The following is a 26183-nucleotide window of genomic DNA, read 5'->3' as shown; positions in this document are numbered from 1 at the left end:
TTGAACGTTTTCTTTTCTTCATCAGGAATACATCCTCCCTCTATTTTTCTTTGTGTGGCTGAAACTTAATTCTCTTTTGTGCATTAGTTTGGACATAGTTTTCTTGCAAGTTAGGTACTTACACTATGTACCTAACCCCATTTTACATCTCCGGCACTAGACTCTAGGCATTATGAAGGCAAAAGCAAAAAATTGTTGAAAAGAAAAAACATCGAGTAATCACCACAATACCTGGCAACAATGTACGCTCAATAAATATTTGTTGGATGATGGATAAACTTACACATGTATGAAATTAAGCCACATATTTCTCAAGTGCAAACTTAAAGTAAATAACAATATGAAGGATCTGAGGAATAAAGAAAATGAAAGAGTATTTCTGAGCTCTTTTCCTTGATAATAAGAATATGTGTGTTTTTCATACACATATTTTCCTCAAGGTGTTTTAACATCTTGAATTCCCTACTATGATAAGTTTTTGAGATTTCCCTTTTATAAACTCATTACATATGCAATTACCTTAATATTTCTTTCATAACTAGAGTATACATTGTGTAAGTATAGGGATGTCACCTTTCTTAATCATTGCTACAAGCAACACCCAGCTGAGTGCTCAGCACAGAAGTGGATATTCAATAAATATTTCTTATCAGTGAATGCATGAATCATTTGAGTAACTGTTAAGTCACCAGCACAATGGCCTTCCACTTTATGATCCCTGTAAACAGGGAGAGGTCTTAGGTAAATGGCCTGATCCATGACACTTAAAATCACTCTGATTTCAACAGGAAGCCCATTCTCTAAGCACAAGAGTCATATGAAAAACGAAAACTCAGCTGTCTCAATATATTGTCAATAGTAAGTACTCTTGCATAAAATTTCTGTAATAGAAATCTTTTTCATCATGGACATGAATGCCACTTCTTATAAGACACAACAAAGCACTCAAAACCCACCTACAAACATACCTTACACACAAAGACACACAGACACACAAATTTCATTCCCACTGAATTCCCCTGAGAAACAATTACAAATATATGGGTTTATTTCTGGGCTTTCCATTCTATTTCATTGGTGTGTGTGTTCATTTTTATGTTATTGTCCTACCATTTTGATTAGTATAGCTTTGCAATACCATTTGAAATCAGGAAGTGTGTTGCCTCCAGTTTTGTTTTTATTGCTAAAGATCGCTTTGGCTACTCATGGTCTTTTTTGGTCCCATACAACTTTTAGAATTCGTTTTTTCTGTTTCTGTGAAAAATATCACTGGAATTTTGATAGGGTATTTTATTGAATCTGTATATTTTTTGGAGCATCTGACAAGTGGTTAATACACAAAATGTATAATGAACACATACAATTCAACAGCAAAAATAAGAACAAAAAAACAAACAAATAATCAGACTGAAAATGGGTAATGGATCTGAACAGACATTTCTCCAAAAGAGATATACTAATAGCCAACAAATATATGAAAAAGTGCTCAACATTTCTAATCATCAGGGAATGTAAATCAAAACCACAGTTAAGATGAAGTGAAGACCCAAGGGTACAGTACCAGTTTTACAAGATAACTAAGTTCTAGAGATCTACTATACAGCATAGTGCCAATAGCTAACAATATTATATGATGTACTCAAAATTTGGTAACTGGGTAGGTCTTATGTTAAGTGTTCTTACCAAAAATAAATAAATAAGTAAATAAACAAATAAAGGGGTGGGAGGAAACTGATAGCAGTGATAGATATGTTTATGTCCTTGATGGTGGTGATGGTTTCATAGCTGTTCTCAAACTCATCACATTGTAAAATTAAACATGTACCGTTTTTTACATATCTATCATACTTCAATAAAGTAATTTAATTAATCAATTAATTCTACACTGAAAATTATAATAATTAAAGTCATTGATCTTGGATCAGAAAAAGAATATGGACTTCACTATTCAAATCCACTTCACTCCAGTTATCCCATAAAGAAGAGACAAAAAAACCCATATGCACACAAAATACACAAGTTGCAGAGCAGCTTGATAAGGAATTTGTTATATTATTTTGCTAATTTTGTTTTTTTTCCAATACTTGCTCTCTTCTAAAAGTCATATGACACATTCCTAATATTATACTTTCCAGATGTGCTACATCAGGTGCACGACTTATGATGACTGGGAAAGTAGATAGATGCCTTAGGACACTCCTTAGTAGGGGCCCAAAGCCATCACACCTATGCACAGGTTATGACCTTTGTCTTATCTTACTTATCCCAAAAGAAGGTACAGAACACTATAGAGATTAAGATTAAAGAAATATATGTCTTCTGCTCTGACTTTGCCTTTCTTGCAATTTTTCTAAGGGGGAAATTGTTTCTATATTACATATCATATTTCAGATACATATTTGTCTATTTCCTAAATATTAATAAGGAATAATAGTTTTAACACCACAATAGAAATAGGATATGTTAATTTTTGTCAACTCCTGATCCTAAATAATAAATACATAAATAAAATTCTTGAAGCTCATTTCCACTCTTCCTATTGATTTCCACTTGCCATAAATTCTAAACACTAGCTGATATTATGTAATAAAATGAGAGAAAATATTTCCATTATTATTGTCAATATCTTTCTGCTTGTCTCAGCCCCATTACCAATATGTCAAATACTTAAAAGTCCAAAAATGTCATTAGGATCTCAGTTTATGTTTTCTCAGGTGCTCTGCTCCTCATATGCTGTAACCAATACACAGAGGTTGAACAAGATAGCTCCATGAATAGCTGCCATTAGCGTGGAGATACTTTTGGTGGCTAGAAAACTCTTCCTTCTGTGTGACTCTACTAAACAGAGTCACAAAATGAACTCAGAACCATTAAAGGTAATATCTACCTGCTATCTGGATATGCTGGGGTTATAGCTCTCCTTTCTACTGAGCTTTCTAAATCTCAAGGTCCTTTTCTTTTTGACAGGGTGAGGAGGCTAAAACTATGACTGTGTGTGAAACATCACAATTTTGGTTATGTTGGGCAGAGGGGAGAGCTTCAATAAATACCTTTGGAGGATTATTTATTTCAAGTGCACAGCCATGCTAAAAAACACTTTCAGATCTTTCTTTTACCATCCCCATTCAATTTGTGTCCCTTTTACAGGAGTATCTGACACCAATAACTTGCACAGTTTCTACAAGTCACACTTGGTGACTAAATAATGGGCTTAAAGTTAGCTTTAAATGTATTTAAATGCTATCTTTTCTCCTACCAGCAATCATACCTTGGGCGTGTTTCTTAACTTGATAAGCCTCTCTTTTTCTTTTTTTTTAACCACACTTCATTGTCGAAATACCCATATCATATGTCAATCTGTGCTCCACACATATTAGCTTCCTTCCTCTAATTATAATGTGTTTTCCTCTCAGGATAAAATCTTTATGACCTAAAGACCTTATCAACATAAAGTCTTTGTTAAAGTCTAGTATATGATATCTAACATATGATTAAAACAGAACTGGTAATAACATATTTACCATTTTAAAATCATGGTAGGCTCTAAGTACTTATTTAAGGAGTCATATTACACATTAAAATAATCTTTTAAAACAAATTTTACTTCTAAGAATAATTTACTAATTTTATTCTAGATTTGAATTTTATTACATTTCTGTAACTAAATAAGTCAAACTTCTGTTGACTAGTTACTAGTCAAATACTGTGATTTGTAATCATATAAGTAAGCATTTATTGATATCTATTTTTAATTTTTAATTTCATATTTTGTAACTCTATACATTTTTTCAGATGACAAATTTCTTCTTAAGTGCTAGCAAATGTCATAAGCCGATAAGTAAACTAAAATTCTCAAAGGATATGACAGCCCTAATATTTAAGATGAATATTGTCCACTCTTAATGCAGTAGTGCATATTTCAATAAGTATTAGATTAAAATTTTTGATATTTTGATAAGTAATTAGAAGAGTTGATTTTCTAAAGGCATAAAATAAAAGTGGGCACAAAGTCTACTACATTTGGGGTGTTCAATAGATATTTGGTAAATAATAGAAGAAATTACCTTATTTGCAGAGAAAACTTCATTTTCACTACTCCTAAATTTCTCTGTTTAATCTCCTTTGCCAGAGATACATTTTTTTCTCCTTAGTTTATTTCTGCAGTACTCTTAAGTGGGATGGCTATATAAAAGCATTTCTCCAACTTATTTGTTATGGATATATTTTTAAAAATATGTTGATCTGTGATTATGTCAGTATACTTTATGGCATTTTTAGTGTATATTTAATTTAATATTTTAAAAAACCCCAAATAACAGGATGTCTCATTATAACTAATGATAAACTATCTCTTCAGTAGTGTAAGAGAATTTTCCCTCTGAATGAAGTATTTATTAATGCTTGCCATATCGACAACTGATTTCTAATAACATAATACATTTTTAGTCTATTAAGAAATAAATACTATCCCAGTGCAAATAAATGGGTCATTTATTTGTACCACCTCTAAATGTAATTAAAAACTTTGTAATAAGGCTACTTATGTGTTCTTTTAGTGTTGCCTTTATCTGATTTGCTAAACAAATTTGACTGTTCAGTTGTTAAAATACCTAAGACATACATATTTTGGTACTAATTGATCTAAGAGAACTAGCTGCAATCTGCATCTTTTAGCTTTTAAATAATTTGTTTTAAAAATCATTTTTTAAAAGCTTATACTCATGAACTAAAATACCCACATCTAAATCAACTCAGCTTTTTCTTATTAAATTTTAAAGCACATATTTTAGAAGAACATTTTCAAGTTTTCAAAACCCTAAATATCAATAAAGTAGAAACAAACAAGCAAGTCCAACTCCAGTGGGAACTTGTCTTATGAAGTAGATCAATAAAGATTCCAGCTAAGCTCCTAAGAAAAATCATCCACCTGCTAGGGGATCTGCATTTCAACAGGCTGTTTATATATTTATTCACGTTGAGAAGGAGCCAAATGCTGTGGTTTTTACCTTTTAGCTGTTCCAAACAGAATTTTTTTCCTTAATAAAGATGTACTTTAAAAGTAAGTTAGGGTCTTCCCTTGTGGTGTAGTCATTAAGAATCCACCTGCCAATGCACAGGACACGGGTTCCATCCCTGGTCTGGGAGGATCCCACACGCTGTGGAGCAGCTAAGCCCGTGCACCACAATTACTGAGCCTACGCTCTAGAGCCTGCGAGCCACAACTACTGAGCCTGTATGCCACAACTACTAAAGCCTGTGCGCCTAGAGCCCATGCTCCATAACAAGAGAAGCCACTGCAATGAGAAGCCCGTGCACCACAACAAAGAGTAGACCCCACTCTCTGCCACTAGAGAAAGTCTGTGCACAGCAACTAAGACCCAATGCAGCCAAAAATAAATAAATAAAATAAATAAATTTATTAAAAAAAACATAAGTTAACTACTGTGCACTTTTTTTTTGCCTTTTCATATTTAAGGAAAACGATGCACATAAAACACAGAGCAAATACAAAATCTGAAAGAGTATGTAAATTGGAGTAAATGATATATCCTATTTAACATTTTACTTTCAGGGTTGTATAGAAACAAAATATGACTTAGAAATGGAAAACTAGGTCAGTTGAGGTTTCATGCGAGCATAGTCTCCCAATGCACATGTGATAATGGAAACACATCAAAATACACTGACAAAAATTCTCCCCTCAATTGCTTTCTTCCAGAGCATCAAAAAATCAGTGGTGGAGCAACAGTAGTAAAATGCTTTTCCAGGATGCTCAATGATGCAGTGACTTGAAGAGAATCAATAAGAGAAAGATGAGAGAGTCAAATCCATTCTAGCTAAGGAGTAAAACTTCTTAATCTTCCTTAAAAGTCATTTGTGGTCACCTAGTAGAACTACAAAGCCTTCTCTCGAATACCACAGGAGAAAGATGCATGCCTGTGCTGCTAATTCTGATATAAACCTCTTAACTGGGAGCACAGTATAGTTTAAAGAAAGGACATTGGAGTCGTAGAAATCTTAATTGAAATCCTACCTCTTTCAGATACTTATCTGTATGTTTTTTGGCACCTTACCTATTTTGAGACTCAGTTTTCTCACCTATTAATTAGGGATGATAATATGTACATCATAAGACTGTTTTGAGAAGTATGTAAGAGAATACTTAAAATCTATCATATCACTCAGTAAATGGTAGAGGCTTTAACACTTTTAAAAATAATCTCCAAAGTATGTTAACTTTAATGGTTTTTGATTAGTCAATTTATAAACAGACTTTGTAACAAGTTATTACATTAGCACTATCTACATATGGGATAAATACCAAGCCTTTAACTGTATAAAATATGAAATAACTCACAACTTCAGAAAAAAACTGTCAAACTTTTTTAGGGTAGCCATGATAGGGTAACTTTACTACTTAGGTTGAATTAACTAATTTCTTACAAACTGTATAGCAGACAACGTTAATATAATGAGAATTCCTGTAAGTCTGGTCACATCACAGGTACTTGGCTGGTACTGTGTAGATTCATTTTAATGATATTCTTACTTCTGATTTCTTACATGAGAGTACTGAAATTATTTGTAACTTTCACTATACTTTTTCAAATGCCCATAGATTTTTTTCTTGTCTATATCTAGTATCTCTCCTAATAATGTACCCAGATAACATAAAAGAACACCTTCTACTGATAGTTACAAAACACATGTGCTTCTAGTTAAATTGCTTTCCCTATAAATACCAAAAGAAATATGTGTATAATGTAACAAAAATACAATAAAAGTGCCTTACTGGCCAGAGCCTTGATATTTTAATTCTGTAAGAGAAATCGAGAAGCCAAATGTCATGACTAGATATTAGTAACCAGTTCCATCTACCTATCTAACTTTTAACATCAACGTTCGTGTACTCTGCCTTCACCTATCGTATTATGATTAAACTATATTCTTAGATAAGACAATTTTCCACCTGTGCAATAGATCTCATCTCCTCTCACCTAATTAGGACTATTGCTTCAGGAATTACCCCTCTCACTCTCTTCTGAATCATCACATGTTTCTCTGAGTCTCTAATGGATCATACTTATCAGCATATGAATATCCTCTTATTTCTCCCATGAAGGAAAACAAAATATTCCTTCTGACACCAAATCACTCTCCAGCTGCTACTGTCCTGATTGTCTGCTCCCCTTTTGACAACACACCTAAAAAAAAAATTGTGAATTCAAAATATACAGCTCCTTTCCACATGTTTTCTTAATTCCACTCCATTCAGGTTTTTGTTCCCACTACAACTCCATACCACTCTCATCAAGGTCAACCACAACCTACACAGTGTAAGTCCAATGGTCAATTTTCAGCCCCTCCCTTACTCCATCCATCACCAGTATTTTACACAGTCAATTGTTTCCTCGTTCAGGAAGCACTTGCTAAACTTGGCAAGAAGGGAAGGTTCTTCTCTAATATCACCAGTCACACTCTGTTTTAGTCTTCCTTGATGGCTCCTTCACTCTCTACTCATTTTCTATATAATCTCATCCAGTCACATGTCTGTAAATACAATCTATGCTGTTGATTCCCAGCTTCATGTCTCTAGTCTGGAAATCTACTCTGAATTTATTTTACAACACTGTCAATTGGAGGGTAAGTAGCAGTAGCACCTTAACATGTCCCATATGTAGTTTCCCATATAGCAAATAATAATTATATTTAATTCATTCCTCTGGTTAAAAAAAATCATTGATGTATCAGCATTTCATTCTCTTATTCTCCATCTCCCATCTATCAGTTGTGCCTCTGTTTTCAAATTTTAACCAGGATGTGACCAATTTTCACCATCCCCACCAAAATGCAATAACCAAAAATCTAATCACCAAGTCTCTTGCCTGGTTACTCAGTATCCTCCTAACTGTTCTCCATTCTTCCATCATATCCCACTTTCATGTATCCTCAAAACAGCAATAGTGAGAATATCTGCTATATTTTATTTATTTTTTATTGGAGCATAATTGCTTTACAATGTTGTGTTAGTTTTTGCTGTACAGTGAAGTGAAACAGCTATATGTATACATATATCCCCTCCCTCTTGGACCTCCCTCCCATCTGACACCACATCCCACCCACCTATATCATCACAGAGCACCAAGCTGAGCTCCCTGTGCTATACCGCAGGTTCCCACAAGCTAGCTATTTTACACATGGTAGTGTATTTATGTCAAACCTAATCTCTCAATTCATCCCACCCTTCCATTCCCCTGCTGTGACCACACGTCTGTTCTCTATGACTGCATCTCTATTCCTGAAGTATAGGTTCATCTGTACCATTTTTCTAGATTCCACATATGTGTTAACGTACGATATTTGTTTTTCTCTTTCTGACTTACTTCACTCTGTATGACAGACTCTAGGTCCATCCATGTCTCTACAAATGACTTGATTTTGTTCCTTTTTATGGCTGAGTAATATTCCATTGTATGTATGGACCACATCTTCTGTATCCATTCATCTGTCTACGGTCATTTAGGTTGTTTCCATTACCTGGCTATTGTGAATAGTGTTGCAATGAACACTGGAGTACATGTGTCTTTTTGAATTATGGTATTCTCAGGGTATATGGCCAGTAGTGCCCATTTTTTGATTGGGTTTTTGTTTGTTTTATATTGAGCTGCATGAGTTGTTTGTACATTTTGGAGATTAATCCTTTGGCCATTGCTTCCTCTGAAAATATTTTCTCCCATTCTGAGGATTGTTTTTTGTCTTGTTTATGGTTTCCTTTGCTGTGCAAAAGCTTTTAAGTTTCATTAGGTCCCATTTGTTTATTTTTGTTTTTATTTTCAGTACTCTAGGAGGTGGGTCAAAAAAGATCTTGCTGTTATTTATGTCAAACAGTGTTCATCCTATGTTTTCCTCTAAGAGTTTTATAGGGTCCGGTCTTATATTTAGGTCTTTAATCCATTTTGAGTTTATTTTTGTGTATGGTGCTAGTGAGTGTTCTAAGTTCATTCTTTTATATATAGCTGTCCAGTTTTCCCAGCACCACTTATTGAAGAGGCTGTCTTTTCTCCAATGTATATCCTTGCCTCCTTTGTCATAGATTAGGTGACCATAGGTGTGTGGGTTTATCTCTGGTCTTTCTATCCTGTACCATTGATCTGTATTTCTGTTTTTGTGCCAGTACCATACTGTCTTGATTACTGTAGCTTTGTAGTAGAGTCTGAAGTCAGGGAACCTGATTCCTTAAGCTCCAGTTTTCCTTCTCAAGATTGCCATGGCTATTCGGGGTCTTTGTGCTTCCATATAAATTGTAAATTTTTTGTTCTAGTTCTGTAAAAAGTGCCATTGATAATTTGATAGGGATTGCATTGAATCTGTAGATTGCTTTGGGTAGCATAGTCATTTTCACAATATTGATTCTTCCAATCCAAGGACATGGTATATCTCTCCATCTGTTTTTGTCATCTTTGATTTCTTTCATCAGTGTTTTTATTGTTTTCTGTGTACAGGTCTTTTGCCTCCATAGGTAGGTTTATTCCTAGGTATTTTATTCTTTTTGTTGAAATGATAAATGGGATTGTTTGCTTAATTTCTCTTTCTGATTTTTCATTGTTAGCGTATAGGAATTTGAGAGATTTCTGTGTATTAATTTTGTAGCCTGCACTTTACCAAATCCATTGATTAACTCTAGTAGTTTTCTGGTGGCATTTTCTGTGTATAGTATCATGTCATCTGCAAACAGTGACAGATTTACTTCCTCTTTTCCAATTTGTATTCCTTTTATTTCTTTTTCTTCTCTGATTGCTGTGGCTAGGACTTCCAAAACTATGTTTAATAATAGTGGCGAGAGTGGACATCCATGTCTTGTCCCTGATCTTAGAGGAAATGCTTTCGGTTTTTCACCATTGAGAATGATGTTGGCTGTGCGTTTGTTGTATATGGCGTTTACTAGGTTGAGGTAAGTTCCCTCTATGTTCACTTTCTGGAGAGTTTTAATCACAAATAGGAGTTGAATTTTGTAAAAAGCTTTTTCTGCATCTATTGAGATAATCATATGGTTTTTATTCTTTAATCTGTTAATATGGTGTATTGCATTGATTGATTTGCATATACTGAAGAATCCTTGTATCCCTGGGATAAATCCCACTTGATCATGGTGTATGATCTTTTTAATGTCTTGTTGGATTCTATTTGCTAGTATTTTGTTGAGGATTTTTGTGTCTATGCTCATTAGTGATATTGACCTGTAACTTTCTTTTCTTGTGATATCTTTGTTTCGTTTTGGTATCAGGGTGATGGTGGTCTTGTAGAATGAGCCTGGGAATATTCCTCTCTCTGCAATTTTTTGGAAGACTTTGAAAAGAATGGGTGTTAGCTCTTCTCTAAATGTTTGATAAAATATGCCTGTGAAGCCATCTGGTCCTGGACTTTGTTTGTTGGAAGATTTTAAATTACAGTTTCAATTTCATTGCTTGTGATTGGTCTGTATATATTTTCTATTTCTTCCTGGTTCAGTCTTGGAAGGCTGTACCTTTGTAATCAGTTTTTCATTTCTTCCAGGTTGTCCATTTTATTGGCATATAGTTGCCTGTAGTGGTCTCTTATGATCCTTTGTATTTCTGTGGTGTCAGTTATAACTTCTCCATTTTCATTTCTAATTTTATTGATTTGAGTCCTCTCCCTTTTTTTTCTTTTTTTTTTTTGGTATGCGGGCCTCTCACTGTTGTGGCCTCTCCTGTTGCGGAGCACAGGCTCCGGATGCGCAGGCTCAGCGGCCATGGCTCACGGGTCCAGCTACTCCGCGGCATGTGGGATCCTCCCAGACCGGGGCATGAACCCGTGTCCCCTGCATCAGCAGGCGGACTCTCAACAACTGTGCCACCAGGGAAGCCCTCCCTTTTTTTCTTGATGAGTCTGTCTAAAGGTTTATCAATTTTGTTTATCTTCTCAATGAACTGGCTGTTAGTTTCATGGATCTTTGCTATTGTTTCTTTGTTTCTATTTATTTCTGCTGTGATCTTTATGATTTCTTTCCTTCTAATAACTTTGGGTTTTGTTTGTTCTTCTTTCTATAGTTGCTTTAGGTGTAGGGTTAAATTCTTTATTTGAGATTTTTCTTGTTTCTTGAGTTAGGATTGTATTGCTATAAACTTCCCTCTTAGAACTGCTTCTGCTGCATCCCATAGTTTTGGGTCATTGTGTTTTCATTGTCATTTGTTGCTATGTAGTTTTAAAATTCCTATTTGATTTCTTCAGTGATATCTTGTTTATTTAGCAGTGCACTGTTTACCCTCCATGTGTTTGTGTTTTTTACAGTTTTTTTCCTGTAATTGATTTCTAATCTCATAGTGTTGTAATTGGAAAAGGTGCTCAATATAATTTCAAATTTCTTAAGTTTTCTGTGGCTTGCTTTTTGACCCAAGATGTGATCTATCTTGGAGAATGTTCCATGAGCACTTGAGAAGAAAGTGTACTCTACCACTTTCAGGTGGAATGTCATATAAATATCAATTAAATCTATCTGGTCTGCTGTGTCATTTAAAGCTTGTGTTTCCTTATTTATTTTCTGTCTGGATGATGTCCATTGGTGTAAGTGGGGTTTAAAGTCCCCCACTATCATTGTGTTACTGTTGATGTCCCCTTTTATGGCTGGTAGCATTTGCCTTATGTATTGAGGTGCTCCTATGTTGGGTTCAGAAATATTTATAATTGTTACATTTTCTTGGATTGATCCCCTTGATCATCCCCTTCCTTATCTCTTATAAGATTCTTTAAAGTCTATTTTATCTGATATGAGTATTGCTACTCCAGCTTTCTTTTGATTTCCATTTGCATGGAATATGTTTTTCCATCCCCTCACTTTCAGTCTATATGTGTCCCTAGGTCTGAAGAGGGTCTCCTGTAGACAGTATACATATGGGTCTTCTTTTTGTATCTATTCAGCCAGTCTGTGTCTGTTGGCTGGAGCATTTAATCCATTTACATTCAAGGTAATTATCGATATGTATGTTCCTATTACCATGTTCTTAATTGTTTTGCGTTTATTTTTTGGGGTCTTTTTCTGCTCTTGTGTTCCCTTCCTAGAGAAATTCCTTTAGCATTTGTTGTAAAGCTAGTTTGGTGGTGCTGAATTCTCTTAGCTTTTGCTTTCCCTGTCAAATCTGAATAAGATCCTTGCTGAATAGAGTAATCTTGGTTGTAGGTCTTTCCCTTTCATCACTTTAAATATATCCTGCCATTCCCTTCTGGCCTGCAAGTTTTCTGCTGAAAAATCAGCTGATAACCTTATGGGGGTTCCTTTGTATGTTATTTGTTGCTTTTTCCTTGCTGCTTTTAATATTTTTTCTTTGTTAGTTTGATTAGTTTGTTAGTTTGTTAGTTTTGTTAGTTTGATTAATATGTGTCTCAGTGTGTTTCTCCTAGGGTTTATCCTGTATGGGACTCTCTGTGCTTCCTGGACTTCGGTGGCTATTTCCTTTCCTATGCAAGGGAAGTTTTCTACTATAATCTCTTCAAATATTTCTTCAGGTCCTTTCTCTTTCTCTTCTTCTTCTGGGACCCTTATAATTCAAATGTTGGTGTGTTTAATGTTGGCACAGAGGTCTCTGACACTGTACCCAATTCTTTTTATTCTTTTTTCTTTATTCTGCTCTGTGGCAGTTATTTCCACCATTGTCTCTTCCAGCTCACTTATTCATTCTTCTGCCTCAGTTATCCTGCTATTGATTCCTTCTAGAGAATTTTTCATTTCAGTAATTGTGTTGTTCATCACTCTTTGTTTGTTCTTTAGTTCTTCTAGGTCTTTGTTAAACATTTCTTTTATTTTCTCAATCTGTGCCTCCATCTTATTTCTGAGATTTTGGATCACCTTTACTATAATTACTCTGAATTCTTTTTCAGGTAGGTTGCCTATTTGCTCTTCATTTATCTGGTCTTTTAGGTTTTTACCTTGCTCCTTCCTCTGTAACATTTTTTTTTTTTGGTCATCTAATTTTTTTTTTGATGGGTGGGTCTGTGTTTTTGTCTTAGTGGTTGTTTGAAATGAAACGTGTGTCCAGCACTGGAATTTGCAAGCAGTTGGTTAAGCTGGGTCTTGGTGCTGAGATGAGGACCTCCTGGAGACCTCCCTCGGATTAATATTCCCTGGGGTCTGAAGTTCTCTATTAGTCCAGTGATCCCACCACAGGAGCTTAGGCTTAATCCCCGGCCTGGGAGCCAAGATCCCACAAACTGCATGGTGCAGCAAAAAGAAAATTAGGTGAAACAATAACAAAGAATTAAAAAAATAAAATTAGAAAAAATATTAGAAAATATAAAAATATAAATGAAACAACAAAAATGTAAAACAGAACAACAACAGCCAAAAAAAAGAAACAAAAGGGGAGGGAATCTAACAAAAAGGAGCAGAACAATAAAAAAGAATAGAAAATAAAATAAAATGAGAAAAATAAAAAAAAATATTAGAAAAGATAAAAATATAAATGAAACAACACCAAGGTTAAACAGAACCACAGCAGCAAAAAAAAAAAAAAAAAAAAAAACCCAGAAAAGGCCTTGGCTCTTGGGGGGGGGAGGGCTTAGGTAGGGGGCGAGGCCTATGCTCAGGACCTGCTGGTGGTGGGGCGGTGGGACTTATGCTCAGCATGGCTGGAGGGTTCCTCTGAGTACAGAGGTTTAGGCCTGGGACCCCAGCAGACTTGCGGGGAGCCAAGCAGGTGGGGGAAACTCTGGCTGCTTTACCCTCTGATCCCCTGATCCCCCAAAGGTCTCTCTCTGTCCCCGCTCATCCCCTCATCATGGGTGGGCCCCTCTCAAGTGTGGGAATCCCTCTCCTCCCCCAGCCATCCCTCAGGGGCACCAATCCCATCTAACCTCTACTTTTCCTCCCCTCTCCTTCCCCCCACATCCTTCCCAGTCGCTCGGGGGTTCCTCCTGTTCCCTTTGGTGTCCAAGGTTCCCCCACCAGCGCCTGGTAGGTGCCCTAGTTGTGCAGAGATGCAGTGTCCTCTTACTCTGCCACCTTGACTCTGCTCTTTGAGAATATCTGCTTTAAAATCTTATATCAGATTATGGCACAATTTCCTCAGATCCTATATTATCTTCTCATTCTATGTATGATAACAGGAAATATACTTTGCAAATAATTGCATATTACATACATTGTTTTGTTGGAGGATGATTATGATAAATAATCAATAAAAAACTTGTAAGCAAAAAAATCTTACATTAAAGTGAAATTCAGCAGTAAGAATGTAACAAACATATTTAAAGAAGAAAATACATTAAATACAACTTGTTTATCAAAGTATTTAAAGAGATGAAGTCAAGTACCATATTACAAACTTATGTATTATAGTTTCAAAGGGATAAAACTAAATGAGTGATATTTTTATTTTAATGTCAATAGTATACTATCAAGAATTGCAGCCTTTCAATTATACTTAAATTTATACTGAAAAACATTAGATTTCAACTTAAAATATGTAAAGAAGAAACTTCTTGAAATTCATTTAGGGTATGTGCAAGCAAAAATGCTTGAATTTCATTGCTATATAACACCTTCTCATTTTTAGGATTGAAAGGAACACTTGGGGACACCAAATACATTTTGATAAGTACCCTCTCAGCTTACGTAATTTTAACAAATCGATTACATGTTTGTTTTCTCTTTAAAAAAACATTAAAATTCTCAATAAATTTCTCAAAGAAAGAAAAGGGAAGTGCTGGCAAGGATGAGAATAAAAGGAAACCCCTATATACTACCGATGTGAATATAAAAATCAATGCAGTCACTAGGGAAAACAGTATGGACGTTTCTCCAAAATTAAAAACTAGAACTACCATATGATCCAGCAATCTCACTTCCTGGTACATAGCCAAAGAAATTGAAATTAAGGTCTTTAACAGATATCTGCACTTCCAATGTCCACTGCAGCATTATTCACAATAGCTAAGACATGGAAGCAATCTAAGTGTCCATCTATAGATGAATGGATAAAGAAAATGTCAGACACACATAAAATGGAATGTTATTCAACCTTAGAACAGAAGGAAATCCTGCCATTTGAGACAACATGGATGAACCTGGAGGACATTATGCTAAGTGAAATAAGCCGGATACAAAAGGGCATGCTACATAATATCACTTATATGAGGAACCTAAGATAGTCAATCTCATAGAAGCATAGAGTAAAATATTGGTTGTCAGGGGCTGGAGAGAGGGGGAAATAGGGAGGTATTAGTCAAAGGGTAAAAGTTTCAGTTATACCAGATGAATAAGTCCTAGAGATCTACTGTACAGCATAGTGCCTATAGATAATAATACTGTATTATATACCTTAGAATTTGCTAAAAGGATAGATCTTATGTTAAGCGTTCTTATCACACACTAAAAAGAGAGGAGGTAAAAATTTTTAGAGATGATGGATATGTTTATGGCATAAATTGTGGTGTTGCCTTCACAGGTGTATATTTGTCTGCAAACTCATCAAATTGTATACATTAAATATGCATAAATTTTTGTATGCAAATAAATTGGTTTTAAAAAATAAGAGAAATGAACATAACTTCTGTGGGATCCTAGGCAAAAGTACATAACCTCCATATAATCAGTAGAAATATCAGACTAAAAATGAGGACAACTCTACTAAGTAACTGAAAATTATGACTCTGAAAATGCCAAAATAATAAAAGATAAAAAAAGACTGAGGAACTGTCACATATTGGAGTAGACTAAGGGAACATGAAAACTAAATGTCATGTGAGACCTTCAGTTGGATCCTGGAATGGAAAAATGACATTAGTTGGAAAAAGTGATGAAATTTAATAATGTTTATAGATTTTTAATAGTATTGCATCACTATTAATTTCTTAGTTTTGACCATTAAACTGTGGTTATGTAAGCATTAACTTCTGGGAAAGCTGGGTAACAGGTATATGGGAACTCTATGCTACATCTCCAACTGTTCTGTGTCTTAAATTTTTATTTTGAAATCTGTAAATCTGTAGGTAAAAGTAACACATTTTAAAAGGGCCCCCAAATTAACAAAATAACCCACATTTTTTTCCTTCATTTCAAAATACTTTCAACGAAAATCAAATATAGGTCAGGTTCTGGGTGGGGTTATGTACATAAAGCACAACCTTGGAGCTTGGCTGCCTTCACTTAAGTTTCAAGAATACATGTTTCTCAAGCTGTGTTTTGAGAATTTAGATCTAACTTACACTTTGTCTATCCTATTATTAATAATTTAACTGATTCATTCATTAATACTGATTCAAAAAATTATAATTCTTGGAGTAGAAAAAGAAATGAAGTATATTCTTACCATGTAAGACAATATATCTCAAAATATAGTTTCCTTGAAGGGAGAGTCCCTATTAAAGTCTCAGAGTCAAGGACTCCACCTTAAAAGCCATGGTAGTTTGATGCTGGGAAAGCAAGCTCCTAAGGTAATTGCGATAAACATTAGTATATAAGGACCACAAGGTAAAGACTGCATAGATCATTAAAGTATAAAGTATTACTTTTGTATATTTAAATGCCCTAATTCTTTTAAAGGAGTGGAGAACTTTAGAGAAACATCTGCAGAAAAGAAGATACTCAAGTGTTCTTGAAGAATGAGTTTGAATTTACTAGAGAAAGTAGATCATTCCAAGGATAGGAAGCATCATATACAAGAGCATAAAGCACCTATGAAATGATACTCTAAAGAAAAAAAATCCCATCTCAACCTTCAACAGCAGATTCAGGGACCAAATTAATTTGTATTTTGAGACTTAAAAAAAAAAGTCATCTAATGAATGAGCACCAAATGGTTTTTCCTTAGTTTGAATTTAAGAAGATGTCTTTAAGAGATATGAAAGTGAATAAAATAAGTAAGAATCAGGTATAATTCATTATATAAAATACATTTTTTTGGAGTGATAGTAGATTTAAGAAAAGTTGAGAAGAACATAGTTTCTTTACACCCTTCATCCATTTTCTCAACAGCCTAACAATAAATTTGTCAAGTTATCATGCTCTAAAGTTAACATATTATATTCATGATTCAGTTCTTTTCCATAACCATGACACATTTGTCAAAAATTTAAAAGTGATACAATTAACTAAACTACAGATTTTATTCAGATTTCCCCAGTTTTTCCATTTTTTCTGTTCAGGATCAATTCTGGGACACTAAATTGCATTTAGACCAATTATCTTTTAAAATGTCATACATATGCTTTATTGATTTGATATGTTTAAAGTGAAAAGTTGAGTCTGAACAAGTTTTTTAATAGACTAACTACCTAACAAAGTTTGTACAAATATAGTACCAGAAAATTGTATTAAATACTGTGAAGACAGGTCAGGATGCCTAATAAAAAGATGTATCAATGGTAAGTACTGTAACAGATTAAGTGAAAAGATCTATCTATACCTATCCATCCATCCATATGAAACAAATCAAGACCCATGTTACATTTCAATAATAGGTATATAGTCTATTGTTTCTATTCAGTTATACTCTGAAATGAGAGCAAATGCTAAACCCTGCTGATTTCAACATAGCTAACCAGAGCTGTGACATTTGGTAGTAATATAAGAATTTAAATTCAAACTCCAGAATTCTAATGATAAATGTATTTGAGAAACGTCTGAATGCTCGTTTGCCTGAGAAAAATAACTAAATTCAATCATTTTACAATGTGTTACAGAACATTTGTGATTCAAGTTGTGAAATTTAAGAACATGTCCTCTGTGAATATTTCAGCCTAATATATTTCTTGTCCCATTTTCTGTCCAATTTAATATTTGATTCTGTCATTTCCTTTATCACAATTATTCCAACATTCCAAAAATCAGGTAGTTTTAAAATGAGTTTTACATGTATTTTCTGTGATATCTGAATATATATTATCATGGCCAAGGTCTTATATATCACACAATTTTTTCTTTAACATGGTAACACAATTGACAGAACTGCCTATAAATTACTTTCTTTGAAAAACAGAAAAATGCAAGTTCCAGAGAATGACTATATTGCTAAAGGCTAAACTACAGAACAATAAAAACACCAATTTAACTCACTACCAAATGGACCATTACAAGCACTCAACTAGTAAACACACTTCTGAGTTTCATTTTCGTTTTAAGATACCAACTTACCAGTAGTTCACGCCTTAAAATGGTTGAAATAGTGGGGAATTTTGAGTTAGAACATACAGAGTAAGGTATTGGTTTATTCATTCTTATTACAGAAACACATAAATAAGCTTTTGCCAATTTTTTTCTGTTATATTGTAGTCAAATTTCCTCATGATATTCTAACAGTGATTAACTATGCACACTATTTTTTTTTTCCTACAGTTTCTCTCTTTCTGATAGGTAGAAGTGTGTTACATTCTCATTTCCTTGAAATTCTTATTTCTTGAGGAATATGCAATGTAATGGACAACTTTGTTATTTATATATCATTGTATTTTATGATGCCTTTGAGTATACTTTCACTCATTCAAAATTTATATTTCTTATTACAGTTTCTATTGAGTCATTTTTTATTTTAATGTTTTACTTAATGTGTATATGTAGGTTATTTTTCCAAAGCAACTGGGTGTTGTTGTCATTAACTAAGATGAGAAAACGACAAGTAGTATAGGGTTTAAAGGGAATATCATGAATTTTAGACATAATTTTGAGGTGTCTATTAGACATTCAAGTAGAAATGCTAAGTAGGTAGCTGGATATGAGTCTAAATCTGGGGCAGAGGTTCAGACTAGAGATAAAAATTTGGAAGTCATCACTTAACAGATGGCATTTCAAATCATTGACCTTGAATGAACTCATCAAAGGATGTGTAGAGTAAGGAAGAGGTGAGTTCCCAGGACTGAGCCATAAGACTTGCCAGTTTAGAGGCTGAGATGAAAAGAAGTAACAGAGAATCATAAAGAGAAGTGTCAAACTAGAAAGGAGGAAAGCCAAGAAAGTACAGAATTATGGAAACCAAAGGTAGAAAATGTTTCAAAGAAAAGGAAATGACTTATTTACCAATGCTGGGGAAATATAATTAAAAGCAAAATATTCTTCCAAGCAGAAATCCTCTCCAAAAAGATAGTAGAGAAAGAAAAGACTTTACTACTGAGTAGGTGTTAAACCAAAATGTGATGGTGTCACATGCAATTCACTAAGAGACTGCAAAAACCGAATGAATTCTCATCCTTTCATATAGTCAAGCAGATAGACCCCTTACACACGTCTTAAGATCAACTATATCAAGTCATCAAGTAAGAGAAATTGACAGTACCATCTGTGACACATCTGTGATCCTAACTTTACCATGTAATTGGAGTGACCATTTGGGTTGGCTAATTGGCTTTATCCAGAGAAGAAACAAATTTTTCATCTCTTTATGGCAGAACTAGTTTCCAACTTGGAGCAAGGTATCCACCAAAGTTAGCCTCCTATCCTTCCATAGAAACTGGAAGATAGGGGTGCTATCAGCCTCAATGTTTACACTTCAAAGAGATGGCTTCCAGGGACTTGAGAAAGATATTCCTATATAATAAAGCTGACAAAAGTCCCATCTAGTTTTCAGAAGAATTAATATACATTTTAAAGAGAGGAGAAAGTACTTACAAATTTTCTAAATTACAAGTCTTCTGAAGTAAATGCTCTAAGGGAAAAAAAAAGGTGAGGGGAGAAGTCGCTTTCCTTATTTTCAACAAGAAAAAATAAGTCTCCTATCTTTAATTTTTATTTGTCCAACATCAAATAATGCTCATAAGATAAATAAAATAAGGATTGAGAATCAAAATTTAAATTAAGGTGACTGACAAAAACTGCTTTAGCGGGGCAGAAAGGGCAAATTTTTATTACAGGCATACCTCATTTTATTGCACTTAGCTTTACTGTGCTTCACAGACATTTCATTTTTTATAAGTTGAAGGTTTATAGCAACCCTGTATTGAGCAAGTCTACCAGTGCCGTTTATCAAACAGCATTTGATCACTTCATGTCTCTGTGTCACTTTTTGGTAATCCTCTCAATGTTTCAACCTTTTTCACTATTATTATATTTGTTATGGTGATCTGTGATAAGTGATCTTTGGTGTTACTATTGTAATGGTTTTTGGGTGCCAGGAACCTCGCCCATATAAGACAGTGAACAGTTAAGAAATGCTGTATGTGTTCTGATTGCTCTACTGACCAACTGTTCCCGTTTCTCTCCCTCTCCTCAGGCCTCCCTGTTCTAGACTGGCATCTAAGTGCTCAAGTGAAGGGAAGAGTTGTGTATCCCTCACTTTAAATCAAAAGCTAGAAATGGTCAGCTTGGTGAGAAACACGTCGAAAGCCAAGATAGGGTGAAAGCTAGGCCTCTTATGCTAAAAAGCCACATTGAGAATGCAAAGGAAAATTTCTTGAAGGAAATTAAAAGTGCTACTCCAGTGAAAACATAAATGATAAGAAAGAGAAAATAGCCTTATTGCTGATATGGAGAAAGTTTTAGTGGTCTAGATAAAAGATCAAACCAGGTACAACATTCCCTTAAGCCAAAGCCTAATCCAGAGTAATGTTCTAACTCTCTTTAATTCTATGAGGGCTGAGAGAGGTGAGGAAGCTGCAGAAGAAAAGTTTGAAGCTAGCAGAAGTTGGTTTATTAGGTTTCAGGAAAGAAGCCATCTCCATAATATAAAAGTACACGGTGGGGCTTCCCTGGTGGCGCAGTGGTTGAGAGTCCACCTGCCGATGCAGGGGACACAGATTCGTGTCCCGGTCCGGGAAGATCCCACATGCCGCGGAGTGGCTGGGCCTGTGAGCCATGGCCAATGAGCCTGCGCATCCAGAGCCTGTGCTCCACAACGGAAGAGGCCACAACAGTGAGACGCCTGCACACCGCAAAAAAAAAAAAAAAATGTACATGGTGAAGCAGCAAAAACTGCAGCAAGTTATCCGAAGTTCTAGCTAAGATAATTAATGAAAGTGGTTACAATTAACAATAGATTTTCAACGTAGATGAAAGAGCCTTGCATTGGAAGAAGATGCCATCTAGGACTTTCATAGCCAGAGAGGAGAAGTCAATTCCTGCTTCAAAGAATGGGCTGAAGCTCTTGTTGAAGGCTAATGCAGCTGGTGACTCTAGGTTGAAGCCAATGCTTATTTACCATTCTGAAAATCCTAGGGTCCTTAATAATTATGCCAAATCTACTCTGCCTGTGGAACAACAAAGTGGAACAAAAAAGACTGGACGATACCACATCTGTTTACAACGTGGAGAACTACTGCTTAGAAAAAAAAAAAGTTTATTTTCAAAATATTACTGCTCATTGACAATGTACCTGGTCACCTAAGAGCTGTGATGGAGAGGAACAATAAGTAAGATTAATGCTGTTTTCATGCCTCTAATACAACATCCATTCTGTAACCCATGGACCAAGGAGTAATTTTGACTTTCAAGTCTTATTAAGATATATATTTTATAAGGCTATAACTGCCTTAGATAGTGATTCCTCTGATGGATCTGGGCAAAGTAAATTGAAAACCTTCTGGAAAGCACTCACCATTCTAGAAGCCATTAAGAACATTCGTGATTCATTGGAAGAGGTCAAAGTGCCTACATTAACAGGAGCTGGGAAGAAGTTGATTCCAACCCAAAGGATGACTTTGAGGGGTTCAAGACTTCAGTAGAGGAAGGAATTGCAGATGTGGTGGAAACAGCAAGAGAACTAGAATTAGAAGTGGAGCCTGAAGATGTGATGAAGTGCTACAAACTCATTATCATATCATAAAGGAAGAGGAGTTGCTTCTTATGGTTGAGCAAAGAAAGAAAATGGTTTCCTGAAATGGAATCTACTCCTGGTGAAGACGCTCTGAAAACTGTTGAAGTGACAACAAAAGATTTAAAGTATTACATAAACTTAGTCGATAAAGCAGCAGCTGAGTTTGACAGGATTGACTCCACTTTTGAAAAAAGTTCTACCATGGGTCAAATGCTATCAAATAGCATGCTTCAGAGGAATCATTAGTGAAAGGGAGAGTCAATTGATGTGGCAAACTTCATTATCTTATTTTAAGAAATAAACCATCCCAACTTTCAGCAACCTTCACTCGGATCAGTCAGCAACCATCAACTTGAAATTCTATATTGAAAATTAATGAATGTCATGCATTGTGTTAGGTGCTAAGGAATTAAGCACAAGTAAGACATGACGGGCACTTCAAGAAGCTTATATTCTTCTGAGGGAAGCAGAAAATATGGTGTTAATTTTTCCAGTAATTGTAAGTTGTTAAAAGTACTTAAAAGAAAAATCAATGTTTTAAGATAGAGAGTAACAAAAGACTCTTGAATGCCATCTGATCCTGAAGGAAACTGTTACTGTTAAAGAAAAAAAAATGTTCATGACAATTGTTAAAGATGGTAAGGCAGGCTTTATTCAGGGGCCATAGTGATAAGTATAAGAACCATTGCAATGGGATTTTGCAATAGGGGAAAGAGATTGGGCTCAACTCCACATACAACACGGAAAATAAGGAATTGATAGCCAAGGAGCAGAGTGGGGGTGGGGGGTTAAGTGAATGGAAAATTACTAAGCAGAAACACCATGGGTAAGAGGTATTCTGGCTTACCCGATCTAACAGGTTTCTTGCTAAAGACAGGCCAGGGTGATCAGATATCACTTGGGGGATGGTGAAGGATAAGGAACCCCATCAAATATCAAAGGTGATCAGATATCAGTGGTAGGAGGGGCCTGGTTAAACTGACTTAGCAGGGTTCTTGCTAAACTAGATTTTACAAGTAAGTGCACAGATAGTCCTAGGAGAAGGTTCAGGAGCCTGAGTAAAGTTTGGTCAAGCCGACTTTGTCAATACACAGATACTATGTTCTTCACCTTTTGTAATCCATGCATTTGCAGTCAGGTGACTGTGCTGGTCCAAGTAAAGATGCCTCCAGAATTAAATTTTGGTGTTCTAACTCAGTTATTTGTGAAAGAAGGAAACAAAAGGAAAATTATTTTCTAAGAGTCTAGCCAGTCAAAGATTATACCCCAGGACTTTCCTGGTGGCATAGTGGTTAAGAATCTGCCTGCCTTCATCCCAGCTTACTCTTCCCACTTCCTGTGTTCTCAAGTTCATTCTCTATATCTATGTCTTTATTCTTGTCCTGCCCCTAGGTTCTTCAGAACCTTTTTTTTTTTTTTTTTTTTTTTTTAGATTCTATATATATGTGTTAGCATACAGTATTTGTTTTTGTCTTTGTAAAATAGATAGCTAGTGGGAAGCAGCCACATAGCACAGGGAGATCAGTTCGGTGCTTTGTGTCCACCTAGAGGGGTGGGATAGGGAGGGTGGGAGGGAGATGCAAGAGGGAGGAGATATGGGGATGTATGTATATGTATAGCTGATTCACTTTGTTATAAAGCAGAAACTAACACACCATTGTAAAGCAATTATACTCCAATAAAGATGTTAAAAAAAACAATAATAATCTGACTGCCAGTGCAGGGGACATGGGTTCGATTCCTGGTCCGGGAGGATCCCAAATGCCACGGAGCAACTAAGCCCATGCACCACAACTACTGAGATGGCGCTCTAGAGCCCACAAGCCACAACTACTGAAGTCCGTGCGCCTAGAGCCCATGCCCCGCAACAAGGAGAAGGCACCACAATGAGAAGCCTGCAAACCACAATGAAGAGGAGCCCCCGCTCGCCCCAACTAGAGAAAGCCCGTGGGCAGCAACAAAGACCCAACACAGCCAAAACATAAATAAAATTAAAAAAAAAAAGATTATACTCCAAGAAGTAATCAGATATTTATCAAAGGAAGGAGAGGCTAGAGACTGAAAAGTTTTCCAAAGGTCATATCAGTTATGTTTGCATCCTATGCTTCTATTTAATAAATCTGGGACTTTGAAGCATAATGATACTCCCAACTTAAATTATACTATCCCGTTTCAGTGACTTTGTTGGTTGACAGAATCACATTTATGAAGCTAGACTGTCAAACCCTTGGTAGTAGGATTTATAAATACTCATGCATAAGTTAAAACAGACAGACAAATAAAACAAACTGACCTCTGTTCACACACCCACACATGACAGAAATCTAGAGTGGAGTTTGGAAGTAGTTTTTCAAGAAATCTCCAAAATCCTTCGTTCTAGTCAAACTGGTCTCATCCCTATGCTCTGTTCAACAGCCTCCTCCATTTTTATCTTATCTTCCTTTTTCCATTAGGCAGGAATGTCTATTAACTTCTCTTTTAGTGTAGAAATCAAAGGATACATCCTATGAGTCAGAGCCTGTCTTAAGTGCTGGGGATACAGAGACAACTAAGACATGAGGCTGATTGTTGCTGTGGTTAAGATTGTGGGTTTTGGTGTTACATAAACAAGTTTGAGTCCTGACTCTATCACTTAACTACATCACCTAGGCAAAATATTAATATCTCAGAGCCTGAGATTACTTTATATAAAATATGAAGAATCATGGCATTTACTCAAAGAGCTGTAACAGGCATAAAATGAGTTGTGTATGCTTATAAGTCTAGTTGCAACAGTTAGAAATAGATCTCATGATGGTTCACATAACTGAAAAGTCTTGGATGAGCTTTTAGAAACAGCTGGATCCAGGGGTCTCAAATTATGCTGTAAGATTCCATTACTTTTCTATTTTTGGGTTCTGCTTTCTTCTGCTTAGCCTTTACCCCCAAGAGTCTTCTCCATATGGTGGGCTCCAGCAGAATCATCAGGGTCACATTTTCCTCTGACATAGTAAACATACCAAAGAATATTTTTCTTCCCAAGAGTTACCACAAAATTCTGGGACTGATACTCATTGGGTTCATCTGGGTAATCTTTGACCCAAAGATCATGGCCAGGAATGTATGTGTTGATAGCTACAACCTAGTTCCCAGGCCCACCAACTGAAACCACATGGATTCTGAGTGGGCATGGTAGGTGGCTCTCCAAAGTAAAATTTGGGTGTTGGTACCAAAAGCAGAGGAAAACACGTACTAGCAGGCAAAAATAAATGATGTTCACCAAAGCAGGTTACTACAGCAGCTGATACAGAGCATGTTAGTATAGTACCTGGTGTATAACTATTTGGAAAATGATTTTAAAAGATACATTTACCTGGTTTCCCATATTAATGGAGAAGGTAAACTGTAAATTAACATCCTGAAAGGAAAACCAAGACTATGAGTGACTAAAAGAAATGTTCACTTTTTCTTTTTTTTTAAAGGATTGTTTGCTCTTTAATAGTCCCTGAGAGTAACACTGAATGACAGTACAGGACAAAAGAAGATGTCCTTAATCGTAACTCCACGTACACTGTACATTGTAACGCTGTATATGCTTTTGCAAAGGTAGCTGGGTATACAACTATTTTAGAATATTTCTATCCCAAATTGTTTAGTTAATTTTGGGATCTTTAAGTGTGAAGGTTGACAACACATTCATCAATTCTCTAGGAAGATCAGATTATAGACATTCTCCTGTATTTCTTTGGTGTCCTCTTCAGTGTCTATCACTCTTGTAGATGGAGTAGGAACTCTCTAAGTACATGTTGATAGTTTCTAAGGTCAATAAAATGGTGTAAGGATATTTACAAATCTACTAAGGGACATTTACTAATTTAAATTAGCTGACATCATGTCCAATACTATATTTGCCACTTGTTTTCTCAGGGCATGTACTAGAAAAAGCAACTTTTGCTGCATGTGCAAAAACCACTCTAACTATAAAGGCGTAAAGAGATTTAAAGTAAAAGAAAGAAATAAGATATATCATCATTAATCGTTAAGTAGGTAAGAGTGGCAATATTTATATCAAACAAAATAGACTTGAGGACACATATATGACCAGGGCTATGAGAGACTTTTAATAGTAATAAAAGGGTCAGTTAATCCAGAAGACATGACAATCTTAAATGTTTATGTGCTCATAACAGGTATTCAAATTACTAAGCAGCAGCTTATAGAATTTAAAAGACAAATAGACAGTTCCAGGAATTTTCAACACTGCAGCAAAAGTTGGGTCCTGCTTTTTTATTTTATCTTACTTTTTTTTGTCTTTTATTTGAAATATTTAGAACATTTATAATCAAGGTAATTATATGTTTGGATTTAAATCTAACATCTGGTTACTCATTTGTTATTTGTAATCCCATTCTTTGCTCCTTTTTTCCTCTTTTCTTGCCTTTATTTGTAACA

The sequence above is a fragment of the Mesoplodon mirus genome (assembly GCF_964341445.2).
Source record: "Mesoplodon mirus genome assembly, chromosome: 1".
NCBI lineage: Eukaryota > Metazoa > Chordata > Mammalia > Artiodactyla > Ziphiidae > Mesoplodon > Mesoplodon mirus.
Note: the sequence above shows the minus strand (reverse complement) of the source record.